The following is a 20,463-nucleotide window of genomic DNA, read 5'->3' as shown; positions in this document are numbered from 1 at the left end:
CATGACTGCAGTGCCCTAGACCGCTCTGCTAATCCCGCGCCTCTGGAAGAAGGAGAAGGACTTCTTATGTCGGGAGTCTTCGGCCGCCATTGCTGATGATTTTTATTCAAAATTTAAGATGTTGGAGCGTGGGGCCGAAGACGTTTTGTTTACTAATTAAGGACGTTACGCCAAGTAATAAAATGATTATACAGATAGTGTCTCATGACGGGTGGAGCAAGGACGATAGCAGAAAGGCATTTTTAGCCAAGAAAAATTCCTGATATGAAACATATTCTTTAATTTAAGGAAGAGATTTCTAGTACTGTTCGTTTGAAGCACAAAACAGTATAGCAGTGAAACTTAGAATCTGGAAAAACCGAAAAAGAAGAGTATCGAAGAGTGGGAGATGTGGTGCTTCAGAAAAATATTGAATATTAGGTGGACTAAGGCAAGGGTTGAAGAGGTCAGCCGGCTGGAGTGGCCGAGCGGTTAAAGGCGCTACAGTCTGGAACCGCACGACCGCTACGGTCGCAGGTTCGAATCCTGCCTCGGGCATGGATGTGTGTGATGTCCTTAGGTTACTTAGGTTTAAGTAGTTCTAAGTTCTAGGGGACTTATGACCGCAGCAGTTGAGTCCCATAGTGCTCAGAGCCATTTGAACCACTTTTTGAAGAGGTCCTCTGGAGAATTGGCGAAAACAGTAACATGTGGAAATGTCTGGCGAGAAGAAGAGACAGGATGGTTGGACATCTGTTAAGACGTCATGGAATAACTTCCATGGTACTAGAGGGAGCTATAGAGGGCAAAAATTGCAGAGGAAGAAAGAGTTTGGAATCCATTCAGCAAATGGTTGAGGACGTAGGAAGCAAGTGCTACTGTGGGGAGAAGAGGTTTGCTCAGGAGAGGAATTCGTGATGGGCCGCACCAACACAACTAGTCGGAAGACTGATGATAAATTTAAAAAAAGAATCACCATTTGACTGGCTCAGTAAGACCCATCTTCCCCGACCAGAGCATACCCAGAACGTCAGCACATGCCTCGTCCCGGAATTCGAAAACTCCACCCTTCTGAGTTACTTTCAGTTGTTGTTGTTGTTGTGGTCTTCAGTCCTGAGACTGGTTTGATGCAGCTCTCCATGCTACTCTATCCTGTGTAAGCTTCTTCATCTCCCAGTACCTACTGCAACCTACATCTTTCTGAATCTGCTTAGTGTATTGATCTCTTGGTCTCCCTCTACGATTTTTACCCTCCACGCTGCCCTCCAATGCTAAATTTGTGATCCCTTGATGCCTCAAAACATGTCCTACCAACCGATCCCTTCTTCTAGTCAAGTTGTGCCACAAACTTCTCTTCTCCCCAATCCTATTCAATACCTCCTCATTAGTTACGTGATCTACCCACCTTATCTTCAGCATTCTTCTGTAGCACCACATTTCGAAAGCTTCTATTCTCTTCCTGTCCAAACTGGTTATCGTCCGTGTTTCACTTCCATACATGGCTACACTCCATACAAATACTTTCAGAAACGACTTCCTGACACTTAAATCTATACTCAATGTTAACAAATTTCTCTTCTTCAGAAACGCTTTCCTTTCCATAGCCAGTCTACATTTTATATCCTCTCTACTTCGACCATCATCAGTTATTTTACTCCCTAAATAGCAAAACTCCTTTACTACTTTAAGTGTCTCATTTCCTAATCTAATCCCCTCAGCATCACCCGATTTAATTTGACTACATTCCATTATCCTCGTTTTGCTTTTGTTGATGTTCATCTTACATCCTCCTTTCAAGACACTGTCCATTCCGTTCAACTGCTCTTCCAAGTCCTTTGCTGTCTCTGACAGAATTACAATGTCATCGGCGAACCTCAAAGTTTTTACTTCTTCTCCATGAATTTTAATACCTACTCCGAATTTTTCTTTTGTTTCCTTTACTGCTTGCTCAATATACAGATTGAATAACATCGCGGAGAGGCTACAACCCTGTCTTACTCCATTCCCAACCACTGCATCCCTTTCATGCCCCTCGACTCTTATAACTGCCACCTGGTTTCTGTACAAATTGTAAATAGCCTTTCCCTCCTTGTATTTTACCCCTGCCACCTTCAGAATTTGAAAGAGGGTATTCCAGTTAACGTTGTCAAAAGCTTTCTCTAAGTCTACAAATGCTAGAAACGTAGGTTTGCCTTTTCTTAATCTTTCTTCTAAGATAAGTCGTAAGGTCAGTATTCCCTCACGTGTTCCAACATTTCTACGGAATCCAAACTGATCTTCCCCGAGGTCCGCTTGTACCAGTTTTTCCATTCGTCTGTAAAGAATTCGTGTTAGTATTTTGCAGCTGTGACTTATTAAACTGATAGTTCGGTAATTTTCACATCTGTCAACACCTGCTTTCTTTGGGATTGGAATTATTATATTCTTCTTGAAGTCTGTGGGTATTTCGCCTGTCTCATACATCTTGCTCACCAGATGGTAGAGTTTTGTCATGACTGGCTCTCCCAAGGCCATCAGTAGTTCAAATGGAATGTTGTCTACTCCCGGGGCCTTGTTTCGACTCAGGTCTTTCAGTGCTCTGTCAAACTCTTCACGCAGTATCTTATCTCCCATTTCATCTTCATCTACATCCTTTTCCATTTCCATAATATTGTCCTCAAGTACATCGCCCTTGTATAAACCCTCTATATACTCCTTCCACCTTTCTGCCTTTCCTTCTTTGCTTAGAACTGGGTTGCCATCCGAGCTCTTGATATTCATACAAGTGGTTCTCTTCTCTCCAAAGGTCTCTTTAATTTTCCTGTAGGCAGTATCTATCTTACCCCTAGTGAGACAAGCCTCTACATCCTTACATTTGTACTCTAGCCATGCCTGCTTAGCCATTTTGCACTTCCTGTCGATCTCATTTTTGAGACGTTTGTATTCCTTTTTGCCTGCTTCATTTACTGCATTTTTATATTTTCTCCTTTCATCAATTAAATTCAATATTTCTTCTGTTACCCAAGGATTTCTATTAGCCCTCGTCTTTTTACCTACTTGATCCTCTGCTGCCTTCACTACTTCATCCCTCAGAGCTACCCATTCTTCTTCTACTGTATTTCTTTCCGCCATTCCTGTCAATTGTTCCCTTATGCTCTCCCTGAAACTCTCTACAACCTCTGGTTCTTTCAGTTTATCCAGGTCCCATCTCCTTAAATTCCCACCTTTTTGCAGTTTCTTCAGTTTCAATCTGCAGTTCATAACCAATAGATTGTGGTCAGAAATCACATCTGCCCCTGGAAATGTCTTACAATTTAAAACCTGGTTCCTAAATCTCTGTCTTACCATTATATAATCTATCTGATACCTTTTAGTATCTTCAGGATTCTTCCAGGTATACAATCTTCGTTTATGATTCTTGAACCAAGTGTTAGCTATGATTAAGTTATGCTGTGTGCAAAACTCTACAAGGCGGCTTCCTCTTTCATTTCTTCCCCCCAATCCATATTCACCTACTATGTTTCCTTCTCTCCCTTTTCCTACTGACGAATTCCAGTCACCCATGACTATTAAATTTTCGTCTCCCTTCACTACCTGAATAATTTCTTTTATCTCGTCATACATTTCATCAATTTCTTCATCATCTGCAGAGCTAGTTGGCATATAAACTTGTAATACTGTAGTAGGCATGGGCTTTGTGTCTATCTTGGCCACAATAATGCGTTCACTATGCTGTTTGTAGTAGCTAACCCGCACTCCTATTTTTTTATTCATTATTAAACCTACACCTGCATTACCCCTATTTGATTTTGTATTTATAACCCTGTAATCACCTGACCAAAAGTCTTGTTCCTCCTGCCGCCGAACTTCACTAATTCCCACTATATCTAACTTTAACCTATCCATTTCCCTTTTTAAATTTTCTAACCTACCTGCCCGATTAAGGGATCTGACATTCCACGCTCCGATCCGTAGAATGCCAGTTTTCTTTCTCCGGATAACGACGTCCTCTTGAGTAGTTCCCGCCCGGAGATCCGAATGGGGGACTATTTTACCTCCGGAATATTTTCTCCAAGAGGACGCCATCATCATTTGATCATACAGTAAAGCTGCATGCCCTCGGGAAAAATTACGGCTGTAGTTTCCCCTTACCTCCGGAATATTTTATCCAAGAGGACGCCATCATCATTTAATCATACAGTAAAGCTGCATGCCCTCGGGAAAAATTACGGCTGTAGTTTCCCCTTGCTTTCAGCCGTTCGCAGTACCAGCACAGCAAGGCCGTTTTGGTTAATGTTACAAGGCCAGATCAGTCAATCATCCAGACTGTTGCCCCTGCAACTACTGAAAAGGCTGCTGCCCCTCCTCAGGACCACATGCTTGTCTGGCCTCTCAACAGATACCCCTCCGCTGTGGTTGCACTACGGTACGGCCATCTGTATCGCCGAGGCACGCAAGCCTCCCCACCGACGGCAAGGTCCATAACTTTCAGTTATGCGTTTTAATTTTTGTTTTCTTATTTAAGTAGGTAGACGTTATTTGAACTAGCAACGTATGCAGACCAGGCTGGTCTTGTTGATCCAATATAGTGCGTCTGCAGTGACCCGATATTGTATTGACTGAGTGTCGGTGTAACTGAAATTATCATAGTTCTCTCTCACAATACGTAAAGGAACATTTAATAAGAAGTTCGTTAAAACCTTTCCCCTGCATATGTTACAACTATCCATTAACTTCAATATTAACTATAAATCATATCCCATTCTATGAAAGTTTGCAGAGTGCCTTTCGCTATCTTGTTAAGTACACTTCGATTCTGTTAGATGTAGAACTGGTTGCAGAATGCGACGGAGAAATCACGATGGACCATGTTAATAAAATTGAGTTTTCTCTTAATAATGAAATGTGAGACATGATGTATAGAAGGATTCTTACAGATTTTACCGTATTTTGTGAGGTTACTGCCTTAAAATTTCAAAGCTGTTTAGTTTTCTCATAGCCGTGTTTTGAGATCTCGATAGGCGGGAGCCATTTGTGTATACAGGGTTTTCCGAAACTTTTCATTCAAATTAATACAGGAGGTAGACAGGATAAAAAAAATATACTTAGTTATGGTACATATTTCCCCTGACGGCAATTTCTGAAGCTAGGGATGATTTACAGAGAACGTAGTGACGTTCATAGGAACTGCTCGAATGAGTGACCATTCGCCTACATGGACGCATTACATCGTGTGGACCAATGACCGTCGTGTCTATTCTAACATTCCTGGCATGACCGCAGTATAGCTAGCACCGCCGGAAATTCTAGCGAAGAGTTTTCTTTCGTTTCCACAACGGTTTCGTAAGTTAGCTGTTAGAAATCGAGACATGAGAGGTGACCTAGGTGGCCAGGGTGAATGTGCTCACAGGTTATTCCGCACGGCAATGCTGAAATGGGCTGGAAGTACATCCTTTGTCCAACTTTCAGACTTACGTCCTCCAACAGTTCTGACAACTTATGTTCCACGGCGATGCAATATTTCAGGCCAAATGATTAATGAACGTATCACCGGGAATGCCATCCCAATAATTAACACCGATTCGCTGTTGACGAGCACGGGGTCGAGTATTTCGTGAATTCACATGTGTCCAAACTAGCGAAATGTGGATATTTGAATATCAGTAAACATTCCAAGACAACGCACTGACAACGGCTTACGTCGGCAACTCTAATAAAATGTTCGCTGACATTTTAAGTTGACATCAAAGTCCGTATGTTATTTATCGAAATATGTTGTTGTCTACCTCCCGTATTAATCTGAATGAATAGCTTCTGGGCATCTCGTATACTATAAGCTATGTTAATGTTTCCTTCAGTCACCGTAGGTCTGCTTCGTGGTTGTCTACGAAACCCACTACAGTGTTTATCTCTGGGTTTAGGATTACTAGGTGATCACCTCAGTTGTATTACGACAGTAATCAGATGATAAACTTTGGCTAAGATCTCAGAAACGAAACATGTGATACACTTATTTACAGAATACAAAGTTTCTTTGCAACTCTATCGATGTATACCAGAGAATTTTAATAGTAATGCTTCGCTGAAAATTTTTTCCTAAATCACAACGTAGTATCATAGACGAGTTTTCCTCAAACGGTTCAAATGGCTCAGAGCACTATGGGACTTAACTTCTGAGGTCATCAGTCTCCTAGAACTTAGAAGTACTTAAACCTAACTAACCTAAGGACATCACACACATCCACCCCCGAGGAAGGATTCGAACCTGCTACCGTAGCGGTCGCGCGGTTCCAGACTGTAGCACCTAGAACCGCTGGGCCACCCTGGCCGGCGAGTTTCCCTCTGTGAGTTTTTATAAGTCTATGAGTCTGTTCTGAATGTAGTCACTAACATACCTTTTTTTGACGATAGTCAATTATTATTTGATGATAGCTTTATAAGTCGAAAACAAGTAACTCTATAAATTAATATTATTTGATATCCACAATTTTTGTTTTCATACAGAAATACTGCGAGTCAATTTCATTGTTTCATATCTTACAATTTTCACCCTGATTTTCATGTTTCAAGGAAGGAGCATTTCCTTCGACTCCGCGTGCTTCCTCGTATAGTATTCTGCAGCGATATTCAGTGGTTTCTCATTCTTTGATGTCCGTAGTACTATAACTGCAATCTATATCCTATTTCTCTCATTTTTAAGGTCTTATTCAAAGAATTGTAAATACTTAATGTAAATTGATTCTTACAAAGAAGAAGACAGCAACCAGCCACTATTAATATTTATTTAAGTAAATAGGGCCGTAACTGGTTTCGAATTGACAAGTCCATCATCAAACGGCTGTTCACAAGATTAACAAGATGCACTTTACATAACCGTCAGTTTTCGATTTTTATTCTTCCAGTATAGTGAAATATTCTTGGTGTGTTGGTGCCTGCCGGCCGAAGTGGCCGTGCGGTTCTAGGCGCTGCAGTCTAAAACCGCGAGACCGCTATGGTCGCAGGTTCGAATCCTGTCTCGGGCATGGATGTGTGTGATGTCCTTTTGTTGGTTAGGTTTAACTAGTTCTAAGTTCTAGGGGACTAAAGACCTCAGAAGTTGAGTCCCATAGTGCTCAGAGCCATTTAAACCATTTTTTGTTGGTGCCTTACTGTAGAAAACAGTGTTAGAAGCGCCCTATGTGAATATAACTAACCTCGAAACGATGAAATACAGAGTAAACAATTATGTGAGGTTAAGTGGTTATGGTACTTAATAGAAAATTCCGCGTAATTTTGTTGCGAAGTTGCAGGATTGTGTTTTCAAATGTTGGAAAATGTATGCAGCACTTATATGATTTTTACATCATCATATTGTGCAAAGCACCACACACACACACACCAAAAGGCATTTGCCACATGTGAAGTTGACACAAAGATTGCACTTTTACAAATACAACAGTGCAGAGATGTTCTCTCTCAGAGATATTACAATATACAGATTGCTTTGATTTTACGTTATGACTGTTTTTAAAGAATAGACATAACATAATGAAAATTAAAACACAAATATAAACCTTACATTATGAGCATATAATATTACAGATGAAGTTGACAGATGTAGTAATGGCTCTGAGCACTATGGGACTTAACATCTATGGTCATCAGTCCCCTAGAACTTAGAACTACTTAAACCTAACTAACCTAAGGACATCACACAGATGTAGTAACCAGCTTGTGTGAATGCTACTTACATGGTATTATGTAAATACTGCTCTATGTACTAGGAGTAACATAAAGGTGAGATAAAATGAATAATATGACAGTAACAATTATATTAACATCATATGGCGCACTGAACATTTGAATCAAGTATAGTTGCACTAAAGTGTGACTAAGCAGGTACCTATATTTTGGTGTAAAGCAGTGCCAAAGAAGTTCTAGTATTACAATATACAGGGTGTTACAAAAGGTACGGCCAAACTTTCAGGAAACATTTCTCACACACAAAGAAAGAAAATATGTTATGTGGACATGTGTCCGGAAACGCTTACGTTCCATGTTGGAGCTCATTTTATTACTTCTCTTCAGATCACATTAATCATGGAATGGAAACACACAGCAACAGAGGGGTGAGGTCAGGAGAGCGTGGAGGCCATGGAATTGGTCCGCCTCTACCAATCCATCGGTCACCGAATCTGTTGTTGAGAAGCGTACGAACACTTCGACTGAAATGTGCAGAAGCTCCATCGTGCATGAACCACATGTTGTGTCGTATTTGTAAAGGCACATGTTCTAGCAGAACGGGTAGAGTATCCCGTATGAAATCATGATAACGTGCTCCATTGAGCGTAGGTGGAAGAACATGGGGCCCAATCAAGACATCACCAACAATGCCTGCCCAAACGTTCACAGAAAATCTGTGTTGATGACGTGATTGCACAATTGCGTGCGGATTCTCGTCGGCTCCTGATGTTGATTGTGAAAATTTACAATTTGATCACGTTGGAATGAAGCCTCATCCGTAAAGAGAACATTTGCACTGAAATGAGGATTGACACATTGTTGGATGAACCATTCGCAGAAGTGTACCCGTGGAGGCCAATCAGCTGCTGATAGTGCCTGCACACGCTGTACATGGTACGGAAACAACTGGTTCTCCCGTAGCACTCTCCATACAGTGACGTGGTCAACGTTACCTTGTACAGCAGCAACTTCTCTGACGCTGACAGTACGGTTATCGTCAACTGCACGAAGAATTCCCTCGTCTATTGCAGGTGTCCTCGTCGTTCTAGGTCTTCCCCAGTCGCGAGTCATAGGCTGGAATGTTCCGTGCTCCCTAAGACGCCGATCAATTGCTTTGAATGTCTTCCTGTCGGGACACCTTCGTTCTGGAAATCTTTCTCGATACAAACGTACCGCGCCACGGCTATTGCCCCGTGCTAATCCATACATCAAATGGGCATCTGCCAACTCCGCATTTGTAAACATTGCACTGACTGCAAAACCAAGTTCGTGATGCTACGTACTGACGTGCTTGATGCTAGTACTTTAGAGCAATGAGTCGCATGTCAACACAAGCACCTAAGTCATCATTACCTTCCTTCAATTGGGCCAACTGGCGGTGAATCGAGGAAGTACAGTACATAGTGACGAAACTAAAATGAGCTCTAACATGGAAATTAAGCGTTTCCGGACACATGTCCACATAACATCTTTTCTTTATTTGTGTGTGAGGAATGTTTCCAGAAAGTTTGGCCGTACCTTTTTGTAACACCCTGTATACATTGCTTTAATTTGAGTGAACTTTTTCCCAATCAAAAAATTAAAGTAACATTACAAGTATTTATATTACAAAGAATAAACGTACATTACGTGCATAAAATATTCAGTGTGCATTAATTACGAATAAATTGGGAAAATGTGGTGGCCAGTCGGTAATGGTTAGTGATTAATACAGTTTAAAAATCTTTTCTACCTGTTCTGCTTTAATTGCACTATCAATAACTCCACAGCATCCATCTCTGGATCAACTGCGACCGTAAATCCAGAGACGTGAAGTGATTTGAAAGTAATAGAAAAACTGCATGAAAAACATAATATGAATTTCACCTATATCTTACATTCACCTACATCTTACATCGTAAACTACCTTATGCTCTGTCGAAGTGGTAGCAATAAAATTGCTCATGAATTTGGTATCAAATTTTTGTCGTCATAGACACGATGAGAAAATCTATATTCTGCCAGAATAAGGAAGACAGCAGTAATTATCACTGGAAAATTGCAAAAAAGAGTTACTCACATACCCTCTGAACGACAGCAAAGTGTTTATTTCATTCATTCCCGAGGCTGTTCTTATATTGCAATGGCGTCAAGTATACTATGAGGTTGTCCACGGGAGGAACTATGAGCAGAACGTGTCTTCTATGCGTTGCTCCTTTGTCTTCGAATAACTCCTGTTGAATGAGAAAGACAGATAAGCGTAATTGACTCAGGAAGAGCACAAAAGGTGCGAAAAAGAATTACCAAAGCAGCGCAACATTCTAGAATTTTATTTTTATAAAGCTCATCGCTGCTTTTTGAATAGTACAGTCTCCTATTACAAGCTCCTTCGTGTGAAAGTTTTTTCGGCATTGTTCGTGGAAATAAGGATACTCAGAGCTGCGCGCAGAATAGTTCCAGTCCCAACGACCGTAACACTGTGAGTAATGTGTGCGTATACAAAGGGGAAACGTGTGATATACACACATTAAAGGCTGGCTACTGTTGCGGAGCAACGGGTGTGCGACAACGCCGGAGGTCTGTGAGCAGGAAGTTGCGGTGTTTCCGGCCATCAAGCCCACCCCTGGCGACGACAACGCGCTTAAGTGAATCACGGCGAAGCACTTTGCCAACGTGACGTAGACAAGGGTGGGAGGCAGCTGTCAGTGTCCAGGGAAACAGGTCGGTGTAAACTCGGAAATGAAATGCCAAGTGCCTCTTAAAGTTTTGTTAACGTTGTTGTTGTTTTTGTTGTTGTTGTTGTTGAAGTCTTCAATCAGGAGACATTTGATGCCGTTCTTGACGCTAGTCTGTCCTTCGCAACCGTATTTCTCTCTTCATTATTAATATAGCTTACATTCATTTTAACTTAATTCTTTATTTAAGGCTCTGTCTTTTGCTACAATTCCTCCCCCACGCGTATCACTATTAACTATTCCCTGGTGTTCCCTATGAAATAATCACAACTTTTAGTTACTCGGGATCGTGCAGCACCTGTGTCCCCAATTTAGTGTAGTACTTGTACATTAGTTACTTGATATCTCCATGCAATCTTCAGCGTCCTTCCGTAACATTACCTTTTCAAGAGTTTAATTCTCTTCTCGTGTGTGTTTATCGTCCAGTTTCTTCTTTGATATAAGGCTACTGTTCAGACACACATTCTGAAATATATATATATATATATATATATATATATATATATATATATATATATATATATATATAGGGTGATTATAATTAAAGTTAAACTTAGAAAACGCTGTAGAAATAACAGCACTGGTCAGAGTAACATCAAATTGCAGCGGAATATTATCGGAGAAGGTGGAAAAGTATAGCAAAAATAAAAAATATTGTGAAAATTGATCAATAGATAGTGCTTTATGAGTCAAAATACGTACCTAAATGAAAACACCTGTCATCCGCACGACCCATTCAAGCTGGTATAAACACACCGGGTACACGGCTTTTCCTCCTTTCGTGTCTGCGACGTTCGCCTTGACTGTCACAGCGCAGGATCGCGCTCCTTTTGTAAAGCTGCATTGCAAGAATAATGACTGTGCACACGTCGCTCTGCAGAAGTTCCGCATACTGAAAGGTTTGAAAAAAGGCGTTGGTCCGATGACTACAGTGTGTCTCGAAAAAATGATATGGAAATTCGAAAAGACGGTTTCTTTTGGTGTGTAACCTGGTAGAGGGGGGAAACGAATTGATTCGATCTCAGTGGCAGCAGTGGCCACAGCAATGCAGAAGGAGAGGAATGTTGGTGTGCAAACGTGTTGTGCACGAATTGCCCGAAAATTGGACATACCCGTTAGCGTGGTGCGTAAAATCCTACAAAACATCCTTATTTGCAATCCATTCAAAATTACCCGTGTGCACGAGTTGTTTCCTGTTGACCTGCCAGCAAAAGAAACCTTTGCTTTAGAATTTCTTGCTCGCAGGGAAGTGGACAACGATAGGCCGAGGTAGATTTTGTGGATAGTCGAAGCACACTTCCAGCTGGCAGGATATGTCAATATACAGAACTGTCGAATATGGGCAACAGAAGATCCACAAGCAAATTAACTGTACCACTTCATCCTGAAAAGGTCACTGTGTGATGCGGGTTTACGGCATCATTTATCGTAGGGCCATATTTTTTCGAAGACACAGGTGCTTCCTGTCCTGTTACCTATACCGTCAGTGATAAGCGCCACGAGTGTCTTTTGCGCAACCACATCGTTCCAGATCTCCAACAGCGTGGATGTGTGGATCATTTTTATGCAAGATGGCGCACCTCCGCACATTGCAAATCTAGTTAAGCAGCTCCTGAAGCGCCATTTCGGAAATGCTAGAATTATCAGCCGCCATTTCCCTACAGCCTGGCCGTCCCGATGGCCTGATCTTAATCCATGTGACTCCTGGCTGTGGGGATATGTGAAAGATGTTCTGTTCAGTATTCCGATTGCAGACTTAGCTGCATTGAAGGCACGCATTGCACAACACATTCTGAACGTGACCCCAGGTACTCTTCGATCAGTTGTGGAACATGCTGTTTCTAGATTTCAACTTGTTGCAGAACACAGCATATTGAACATGTTTTGCGACAGTCACACCGAAATTACCAAACCGATTTGGTTTTGATTGATGTTTTTATACGTCGTTTATGGCCTCAGGATAATTAAAAACCGTTTGATTGATGATTTTTATGCGATTTTTTACCTCAGGACTATTAAAAACCGACGTGAGTGATGCTTTTTATGCGCCTTTTGGCCTGAGGCCGATTTTTCCCATCCGATATTATATGACCTTGCCGTGGGGGATGGGTGTAAGTAACTAAGAATATCACACCTGTGCACCCATGCACACTGAGTAGTACAGTTTGTTTAACGTCAAACGTACCCCTTAGGCGTCGTTATATAATTCATTAATCATTTGTAGTGGACCACTATTGAATTATGATGCTTATAGCGCCGTCTGTCACTACATTTTGTAACTATTTATTTTTCTTCTGCTATAAGTTTTCCCCCTTCTCCGATAATATTCCGTTGCAATTTGACGTCATTCTGACCAGTGGTGTTATTTCTACAGCGTTTTGATAGTTTAATTATAATCACCCCGTATATTCAAAACACCTTTTCCTCGTACTGCCAGTCTGCATTTTTATCCTATTTACTCGTACAAGCGGCAGTTGATTTATTGCTCGATGTGCAATTCTGATAAAAGATTTTGGTGCCTATTTTCCTGATCGAATTTCGCCTCTATCACCTGAATTAATTCGATTATACCCCGTTATATGACAAACCTTTAAGTTTGTAGAACTTCTTTGCTTCTACCGTCGGCAGTTGATTTGCTGCTCGAGTAACAAACATCTACAATTTTTAGAGTCTCATTTCCTTATCTAATTTCTCCGAGATTACTGACTTCAGTCGACTACACTCCGTTAAATGGCAAACCTTTAAGTTTGTATTTCTTCTCCTTCAGTATTTCTTTTTCCACAATTCTCCTTGGTTTCCTTTATTGCTTGATCTATGTAAAAACTGGTTAATGTGGGGGATAGACTCAAATCTACCTCAGTCCTTTGTCAACTACTAGGTTCCTCTCATATTCGTGACTTTCATACCTGCATTCTCGTTACATTGCGAGATATAGACGGCGTTTCGTTCCAACGATGTGAGGATTCGCCACAACTACACATGCTACGGATTCCATGTTAAACTGCAGGTCCTCTTCCCCCGGTTGGATAAATGCCAAAGGTAGGGAGACCAAGGTCGCCGAAGTAGCGTCCAATTGATATATTTGCAACAGGTCACTGAACATACGAAACTATTATTATTAATATCTTTAGCTCCCAGTATTTTATCGTCGATTGCTTCAGTCTCAGATGCACAGGACATACTACAGATGTCAAATAGAACAGTAAAGGGAAAAACAGATTTACACTTTCTCGTCTGTCGGCATCGAGTTCGGGTTGGCTCAGACATTAAGACAGAACTGAGTAGTGGCCTTTGTCGTAGAACCAACACCACGTTAACCTGAAGTACTTCAAGGAAACGACCCAAAATACGAAGCAGAATTATCGGATGACAATCTGTATCAAGTTCTTTTGCGAGTTGGGAATGTCTTAATAGCTGAATTACCTTAATCAGTTATAGCTTACTTGAATATCCGATTCCTACTTACAAGGGGAGGCCGCCAATTGTGAAATTCAGATTCGATTCATACTGCGCATAATAAAAGCTCATGGCCAGAGGTGTAATGTGGCAAAGCACCAAGATGCACTTCTCAGACGTTTCGAGAAAATTGACAGTTAAAAGAAACCGTTGCGGTGAAATACTCTCTACGATTAATAGTTTTCTACAGTGTCTTGGCGCAGCGGTAAGCGTTCGGGTTCGTAATTCGAAGGTCGCCGGATCGAATCTCGCGCCATGCAACTTTTTTTTATTATTTGTTTTTTATTTGCAATTAAAATGTATACACACACACACACACACACACACACACACACACACACACACATATATATATATATATATATATATATATATATATATATATATATCATTCCCGGCAATCAGTTACAACAATTATGCATATAATAAGTTGTTGAAAGTCGTTTGTCGTGCAAAAATAAAATTTGAAATAAAACACAATATCACAAATAATATTCAAGTGGATACAATTTATTGATAAGTTCGGTATACACTCGCACATAATTAACAATTAGTGACCAGAAGTAGCTGGAGTATCGCACGAACCAGAGTGATAGTTATCATAGAAACATGGAAAGCAGAAAACAGCACGACATCGAGCACATCTGATAAACGATGCGTATTTATAAGAACACTTGTTTTTTAAGTTATCTGTTGGGAAACACACCTGATTGACATTCTGAAAAATTGTTCTATCGTTCGTCAGGTTTGATGCATACCACGCGTATCGTATCATATCGGCAAAAATCGGAGAAGACAATTGGTGGTGGACGATCGATGGATTGGATTTATTTCAAGTGTGTACATTATATATATATATATATATATATATATATATATATATATATATATATATATATATATGTGTGTGTGTGTGTATATATATATATATATATATATACATTTGAATTAAAAAAAAACAAATAATAAAAAACGTTGCATGGCGGGGGATTCGATCCGGCGACCTTCAGATTACGAACCCGAGCGTTTACCGCTGCGCCACGACGCTGTAGGAAACTAATAATCGTATAGAGTATTTCACCGCAACAGTGTCTTTTAACTGTCGATTTTCTCGACAACGGCTGAGAAGTGCATCTTGTTGCTTTGCCACATTACACCTCTTGCCATGAGCTTTTATTATGCACAGTATGAATCGAATCTGAATTTCACAATTGGCGGCCTCCCCTTGTTAGTGTAGATTGCGGTTCGTGCAAACATTACAACCGGACGCATCTCACGTGAACAAAGAATAAATGATTGTCTGTAGGTGAGCATATCAAGTAAGTTCTCCCAAACTAAAGAATAAGTAATCCATAACAGTGTCAGTCTTGTAGACAAGAATTACCCGGTATTTTCCATCGTTTTGTTTACGAAATACCAGTGATGAATATTTCGTAACAAAAACGATTGCAATAATTGATTCTCCCGGGTTCGTGTATGGACAAATTTCTCGAGATTGTTTGGTTGAAGGTATACGCGGCACTCGTCGGTGAGAGAACATGATGCCAATCTCGAGCGGTCCATTCCGCATGTTGTTGGGCCCATCTGTACCGTGCTGCATGGCGTCGTGGTTGTAAAGATGGACCTCGCCATGGACGTCGGCAGTGAAGTTGCGCATCATACAGCCTATTGCGCACAGTTTGAGTTGTAACACGACGTTCTGTGGCGGTACGGAAAGCATTATTCAACGTGGTGTCGTTGCTGTCAGTGTTCCTCCGAGCCATAATCCGTAGGTTGCGATCATCCACAACAGTAATAGCCCTTGGTCGGCCTGAGCGAGGCATATCATCGACAGTTCCTGTCTCTATCTCCTCCATGTGCGAACAACATCACTTTGGTTCACTCGAGACGCCTGGAGACTTCCCTTGTTGTGAGCCCCTCCTCGCACAAAGTAACATTGCGGACTCGATCGAACCGCGGTATTTACCGTCTAGGCATGGTTGAACTACAGACAACACGATCCGTGTACCTCCTTCCTGGTGGAATGACTGGAACTGATCGGCTGTCGGACCCTCTCCGTCTAATAGGAGCTACTCATGCATGGTTGTTTACATCTCTGGGCGTGTTTAGTGACATCTGTGAACAGTCAAAGGGGCTATTACTGTAATACAATATCCACAGTCAACGTCTATCATCAGGAGTTCCGGGAACTGGGCTGATGCAAAACTATTTTTTGATGTGTGTATTATACCAAAAATTAATCTACCATTTAGATCGCTGTCCATGAGAATGTAGCGCGCTGTAACGACACAACTGGCATTAGGTGCAGTGCATATTGAAACAATGAATCTTTGTCTTTAGTGTTCTTCAGTTACGACAATAATGTGATTGTCTGACATTTAATTGGTAGAAGGCGCAGCATGAATGATTTTAGTATCTGAAAGACAGTGAAATCTTTATATTTATTCATTGGTTGACTAATGGTATACCATTTAGCTAAACTAACAAGAAATTTGTTTCTAATATCCTCTGCCAACAGATAATCAACGGAACACAAATAATGCCAAAGGGCGTTTCAAAACCTATCCAGGGTGTTACAAAAAGGCACGGCCAAACTTTCAGGAAACATTCCTCACACACAAATAAAGAAAAGATGTTATGTGGAAATGTGTCCGGAAACGCTTAATTTCCATGTTAGAGCTCATTTTAGTTTCGTCAGTATGTACTGTCCTTCCTCGATTCACCGTCAGTTGGCCCAATTGAAGGAAGGTAATGTTGACTTCGGTGCTTGTGTTGACATGCGACTCATTGCTCTACAGTACTAGCATCAAGCACATCAGTACGTAGCATTAACAGGTTAGTGTTCATCACGAACGTGGTTTTGCAGTCAGTGCAATGTTTACAAATGCGGAGTTGGCAGATGCCCATTTGATGTATGGATTAGCACGGGGCAATAGCCGTGGCGCGGTACGTTTGTATCGAGACAGATTTCCAGAACGAAGGTGTCCCGACAGGAAGACGTTCGAAGCAATTGATCGGCGTCTTAGGGAGCACGGAACATTCTAGCCTATGACTCGCGACTGGGGAAGATCTAGAACGACGAGGACACCTGCAATGGACGAGGCAACTCTTCGTGCAGTTGACGATAACCCTAATGTCAGCATCAGAGAAGTTGGTGCTGTACAAGATAACGTTGACCACGTCACTGTATGGAGAGTGCTACGGGAGAACCAGTTGTTTCCGTACCATAGTGCAGGCACTATCAGCAGCTGATCGGCCTCCACGGGTACACTTCCGCGAATGGTTCATCCCACAATGTGTCAATCCTCATTTCAGTGCAAATGTTCTCTTTACGGTTGAGGCTTCATTCCAACGTGATAAAATTGTAAATTTTCACAATCAACATGTGTGGGCTGACGAGAATCCGCACGCAGTTGTGCAATCACGTCATCAACACAGATTTTCTATGAATGTTTGGGCAGGCATTGTTGGTGATGTCTTGATTGGGCCCCATGTTCTTCCACCTACTCTCAATGGAGCACGTTATCATAATTTCATACGGGATACTCTACCTGTGCTGCTAGAACATGTGCCTTCACAAGTACGACACAACATGTGGTTCATGCACGATGGAGCTCCTGCACATTTCAGTCGAAGTGTTCGTACGCTTCTCAACAACAGATTCGGTGCAACAATTCCATGGCCTCCACGCTCTCCTGACCTCAACCCTCTTGACTTTCATTTATGGGGCATTTGAGAGCTCTTGTCTACGCAACCCCGGTACCAAATATAGAGACTCTTCGTGCTCATATTGTGGACGGCTGTGATACAATACGCCATTCTCCAGGGCTGCAGCAGCGCATCAGGGATTCCATGCGACGGAGGGTGGATGCATGTATCCTCGCTAACGGAGGACATTTTGAACATTTCCTGTAACAAAGTGTTTGAAGTCACTCTGGTACGTTCTGTTGCTGTGTGTTTCCATTCCATGATTAATGTGATTTGAAGAGAAGTAATAAATTGAGCTCTAACATGGAAAGTAAGCGTTTCCGGACACATGTCCACATAACATATTTTCTTTCTTTGTGTGTGAGGAATGTTTCCTGAAAGTTTGGCCGTACCTTTTTGTAACACCCTGTATACTTGACGGGTAACAACTCTCGCTCTTTGCAGCCACAATATTTCATCAGTTATACATTTGACGAGAGTCATTATTCGAGTAAATTATTGGTTTTTGTGACATATACAGTTCCAATATTGCCTTTCATTTCCAGGAGAGAGCTAGGGAATGGGGGAGATGATACGTGGATTCGTTGACACAAACATGCGTTGTCGAGAGTTACAAAGATAGTGTTATGAAACTACCTCTTGAAATGGAAAAAATCAGCGCAATGGAATTTGTGTGGGTAGTTGTGAAATATGAAAACATTAAGGCAGCAGGGAAATAACAAAGGAAAAAGACATGCTTTTGGAAATATTTACTTGGAAAACACGGGAGGCATTAAATGTATCTGATGAAAGGAGAAAATATAAAAAATCTTACAAATGCAGTAGGCAAAAGGGGGATAGAAAACCCTAAAGAGACTGCAAGGTGAAGAAGCAGAGACGCTTAGAGGAGGGATCATCTAGAAAAATCACAGGCCCGTGCTAAGAAAATAATGGAAGGCTCCAAGGTGGAAAGAATTTACTGAAGTTATCTGTACGGGGAAGAACCGTGAAGCCTGTATTCTACAAAGGAAAGACAAAGTGGGTGGGAATGAGATGGGGATACGATACTGCGAGACGTATTTGATGGAGCATAAAGTAGCTAAGACAAAACAAGGCACCTGTTGTACACATTCCCCGAGAGTTATTAAGATTCTGGGGAGGAACAACTACGAAATAAACTATTCCAGTTTGAAAGCTCCTGGCAAATTAAAACTGTACCTCGGACCCAGTCTCTGATGTAGGTCCTCTGTCTTTCGTGGACAAATGCTCCTTTGCCTGAGCTACCCAAACGGGACTCAGGTTCCGCATTCACATCTTTACATCCGCCTGCACCTCATCTCCTACACTCCAAAAGTGATTACCTGCGGGGTGAGGGATTTTCACCTACCTAGAGATGAGTGTGTGTTTGTGTTGTCCTTACCATTTCATCACCATTCCTCAAAGTGGCGAGATTGGACTGAGCAAAGGTTGGGAATTTGTACGAGCGCTGATAACCGCGCAGTTGAGCGCCCCACAATCCAAACATCATCATCATCATCCAAACGTAAGCTAAGATGACGCACTGGTGGAAGCAAAGCTGTGAGGGCGGATTCAGAATCGTGTTTATGTTGCTCAGTCGGCAGGACACTTGCCCACGAAATGTAAAGTTCGCCGATTCGAGTTCTTGTCCGCCACACGGCTTTAACGCGCAGGAACACCCGAATCTACGAACATACCGCTACAGAGTGAAAATTTGTTTTGTTCCAGCTTGCATGTAGGGCAGGTGAAACAACATTAGACTTTAAGAAAAACGCTGTAATTCTGATACTAAAGAAGGTACGTGAGTATTACATTTATAGGGACAGACTAGCGTGTGGTCCGCCATCAGGACAACTACTGCACTAGTATAATTCACGCCTATACAGGTTAGTTCTTGTGAATTTTAAAATTCTCCCGGCGAATTGACTGTTCAAGCATCGGCACATCGTTGATTTCTCCGACTGTCCTCTCGGAGTCGTCCATTTTCTGCTGTGTCTAAAGTTCGTGGAGTAAAATAGCTGCTACTGGATGATTTACTTCTTTTTAAACAGTTGTGCAAACGTGCAGTGATCATAACTATCAGTTGAGCTTTTTCAGGTGCTAGTAGATAAGGTTCCCTCAAAACTCTGAACGCTGATGAAATGATTCTGAAAGTATCTTCCATTACTTATCGTGCTCGGTTCAATCTGTAGTTAAATATTCTCTCATGTGATCGCTTCGGATGCACTCCTGCATATGGCCTCATAACTATTTCCCTTAATAGAAAAACCTCATCATCAATCAATACGAATTGGACATCCTTACGCACTTGAGAAAGGGGCTTTGTAGGCAGTAATTTTAAAATTTGTTTCTCACTTTTGAAATGAAACTTACTATTACGGAACACTCTTCCATTTGAAATCCGCCCTCGGCATCCGCTTTCAACATATAAAAATTTTAATTTGCATCAACCACTACCAAAAGCACAGTGCTGAAAAAGGCTTTGTACTTTATGTATTCACGGCCAATATTGAAACGCGCTTGAAGTGTTGTATGTTCCCCATTAAGTAATCCAAGACAGTTGGAAGACTGCTAATGTTTTTCATAATCTTAGATATTTTCGACCAGTCTTCAGCAATCGTTGGCACCTGGAAAAGGAATGGTTCAGATAGGAAAGGCAGACAGTGTAGTTACAAAACATTGAATTTAGTTGAGAAGTACCCTCATTAGTTATCTGTTTTCCAAATACGTTTTTTGTTAATTTTGATCACCGTTTTGTATAAAAATATTACTGTTTTAGTTAGCTTATAATCATATGCTTCGGTATTATATTTTCTTTACTTATTTGTTTGTAGGAAACAGATACTAAAATTCAGTTTTCTGATGATTCTGAAAGAGATGCCACAGGACAGAGCGTCGAGAAATTAAT

This window comes from Schistocerca nitens, chromosome 1, assembly GCF_023898315.1.
Source record: "Schistocerca nitens isolate TAMUIC-IGC-003100 chromosome 1, iqSchNite1.1, whole genome shotgun sequence".
Taxonomy (NCBI): Eukaryota; Metazoa; Arthropoda; class Insecta; order Orthoptera; family Acrididae; genus Schistocerca; species Schistocerca nitens.
The sequence above is the reverse complement of the archived record's forward strand: the minus strand, read 5'-3'. Positions refer to the sequence as shown.